The sequence below is a fragment of the Rhinopithecus bieti genome, unplaced genomic scaffold (assembly GCF_001698545.2).
Source record: "Rhinopithecus bieti isolate Rb0 unplaced genomic scaffold, ASM169854v2 scaffold_66462, whole genome shotgun sequence".
NCBI lineage: Eukaryota > Metazoa > Chordata > Mammalia > Primates > Cercopithecidae > Rhinopithecus > Rhinopithecus bieti.
The window spans coordinates 15,730-19,480 of NW_016824923.1; positions in this window are offsets into that span (position 1 = coordinate 15,730).

Below are 3,751 nucleotides of genomic sequence, written 5' to 3' on the forward strand. Positions count from 1 at the left end.
AATTGATGGGTGCTGACGAGTTGATGGGTGCAGCACACCAACATGGCACAAGTATACATATGTAACAAACCTGCACGTTATGCACATGTACCCTAGAACTTAAAGTATAATAAAAAAAAGAAAAAAAGAAAAAGAAAGGAGTGGGAAGCAAAGAAACTTCTGCACTCAGTTGTCCACAAGATGTACTGTTTATACAGTCGCAATGAAATTTTCTTTACTCAGGGTAAATGCATTTTGCATACTTCTGTATTTTAGAATTATTTTTGCCCCCATTTTGTCAATTGCTAATGCCAAGCACCTCCTAATTTTATTAATACTCATCAATTTTAACAGTGGAACTGGCCAGATATAGTTTATTAAAATATGTTCATTATAAACAATTTTACCTCAGTTTTGTAAAACTGTAAATACATCAAAACTGTTACAGTGCCATGAGATTGCAAATATTGCCTTATAAAACTATAAAGAAGTAAAATTGTTTAGTAAAGCTATGAAATATCTTATTTCAATTTTCAATGTATAAAAATATATTTTTTATTGCAACACTGAACAGTTAAGGCCACAACACTTGAGGGAGAATTTGAGATACACATATTTTGAAACAACTTGTTAAAATATTAGCATAAATAAATATCAAAACTGGTCACACTAATAGAAGCCGAATAAAACATATTGACTTATATCTTTAAAATACTATCAGAAACTTTCCTTCATAAGTTATAACGTTTCTGAAGTATAAATTACAGTACACTTGGTGACTGTGAAAACATAAATATATATTTATAGTATTGTACAGAATTTTGATCTTCTCTCTGTACTTGCTGGTGGAATATTCTGATGATTCTGACTCATGTGGTTCTGGTCAGCATCTTTATTATCGCTTTTAAAATGATCTGCTCTCCTATGGATTTTATCTCTGAGAGCGGCTCATCGTTATCCTTGACCATCTTTTGATTTATTGAGGGGACCCTTTTGAATAGAAAATCTAGGGAAAAAACACACACACAAATATTCATTTCCATAAGTGAAACATTCACTTGACAGTATTTAGGGGATATCATTTTCAACAAGTATGAACATGATTTCATCATCTCTTTATGGGGTACCACATTTACTAAGGTACATTCTTAGCATCTGTATTTTCCTTTCACCAAAAGGCAATCAGGATTCCACCGTAAAACCACAAGACCTCTCAGGGTCTAACATTCAACACCATCAGCACTTTGGTGATATATTATCTTTTCTTCAAAGAACAAATTTAATGTTTCACTTTGTTAAGTTTGTAAGAGAAAAAATATATTAAAATTACAATATCACCTACTGTAACTTTTAAATGTATCCAGGAGGGGTAATTTTCAGGACATGTCTGTGATTCTCAGTGTATGGCAGCTACAGTGAATTTCTATTGTAATATTCTGAAGGAGAACGATGTACCTCCCCATTCCTGTACATGAGAACTTCTGGCAAAAGTTAGTGCTGCGTGGCCGGGTGCAGTGGCTCACGCCTATAATCCCAGCAGTTTGGAAGGCCGAGGCGGGTGGACCACGAGGCCAGGATATCGAGACCGTCCTGGCTAACACAGTGAAACCCCATCTCTACTACAAATGCAAAAAAAAAAAAAAAAAAAAAAATTAGCCAGGGGTGATGGTGGGCACCTGTAGTCCCAGCTACTTGGGAGGCTAAGGCAAGAGAATGGCATGAACCCAGGAGGTGGAGCTTGCAGTGAGCCAAGATCGTGCCACTGTACTCCAGCCTCGGCGACAGAGCAAGACTCCATCTCAAAAAAAAAAAAAAAAAGTTAGTGCTGCCAAACGATGGCTGTGTGAGCCTGTGTGTGTGGGTCTGAGTAGGCAGTCGAATATGTGGAGCTGCTGCTCAGGGGAGGCTGGGGCTACAGATATGTAGAATATAAGCAAGAGATGAAAGTAGCCCTGATAACCCAGAGATTCCAGGCAGGTAGAAAACAGAATATAAGAAAAGAGACAGAAACAGCAGAGTGAGGGGCAGGCAGAAGAGGAGCTAGAACTGAGGACCAAGGTTTGTAGGTACAAAATTGGGGAAACTAGGCAGCTGTGAAGTCAGGAGAGAAAAATACATCAAGAAGGGACTGGCCAACAGGGCCACATGCAGAAGAGATGAAGGTGACAAAAGTTTCATTTGATTTAGGCCCTTTGAGAATGTAGCCAGGAAGAAAATAGGATTCTTGAAGAGTGGTAACACAAATAATGGTTTTGACAAGATGCCAAAACAAAAAGCAGGAAACGAAAACCAGGTGAAAACTTGGCTCTTCCAGAAATAAAAATGGTACTAATGATAATAGATTACCTCCAGCTTTAAAGAGTGGAGAAACTAGGGCAAAAAGTAAGAGTCTAGAAAAAGGATCTATGGATTAAAATGGAAGAACTCCTGTTCCTGCTGTGGTGAAGAAATACACAACTTCAAAAGGTGAAGAAATATACAACTTCAAAAAGTCTGCTACTATAAAATACCAAGAAATGCTGATTAAGTATAAAAAATATAATTTTATAATGTGCAGGCAATCTCCCCAAAATCTAAGGGAAATTCTTGTAGACCAAAAAAGAAAGAAGGAACAGGAAGCCTCAGAGGTGATTAAGAACTGAAATAGCATCTGCTGACTCATAACTTAGACCTTTAACTTTGAAACAATTTGATCTCACAAAATGAGGAGAACCCTACATAATGTGAGGACTTTCTAAGTACTATGCCCTTAATATAAGTCTACCTACAAACATTGTGGTCAACCCTTAAATGAGAAATGAACTTAAAGTGGTCCCTCAGTCACTCCAGAGCTAATAAAGACTAATGCAAACTCTCTATAGATGGATTTACTCTAACTGAGGCCTTAAAGGATTTCCACAAAAAAAGTCCCAGTGAAACATGAACTCACAATAGAAATTTCAAAACACATATGGAAACAAATCACCATTAGCAAGTCAGCCAAAGCAACACACATGTTTAGACTCCTAAGAATGACATTGGAATTACTAAATACAGAATGTAAACTAAGTGTGCTTAAAGGACTAGAATTAAAACAAACAAACAAACAAAAAAAAACAAGATACTGATTTTAAAAGACCAGACTGATTTAAAAAAGAACAAAAATACAACTTCACTTAAAATGTGAAAGATGTTGTCACTGAAATTAAAACTTAATAGGTAGGTTAAATAGGCAAGTAGTCTCAGTTGCAGAGAAACTATGAAATTGATGAAGGCCCTGAAATTACCCAGAATATCACTTACACATAGAAAATATGAAGGTGATATTAAAAGACATGTACCATAAAATAAAAAGTTTTATATCAGGATTTGAAAGAGGGGGAGAGAAAATATTCAAATATATAATGGAGAATTTAAAAAAATTTGACAAATGACATGAATTCTCAGATTCAAGAGTCATAATAAATTCCAAGTAAGTTAAAATTTAAAAATCTGTATCTGCTGGGCATGGTGGCTCAAGCCTATAATCCCAGCACTTTGGGAGGCCAAGGCAGGCAGATCACCTGAGGTCAGGAGTTCGAGACCAGCCTGACCAACATGGAGAAACCCCGTCTCTACTAAAAGTACAAAATTAGCCGGGTGTGGTGGCATATGCCTGTAATCCCAGCTACTTGGGAGGGTGAGGCAGGAGAATCGCTTGAACTCGGGAGGCAGAGGGTGTGGTGAGCCAAGATCGTGCCATTGTACCTCCAGCCTGAGCAGCAAGAGTGAAACTCCGTCTCAAAAAAAAAAA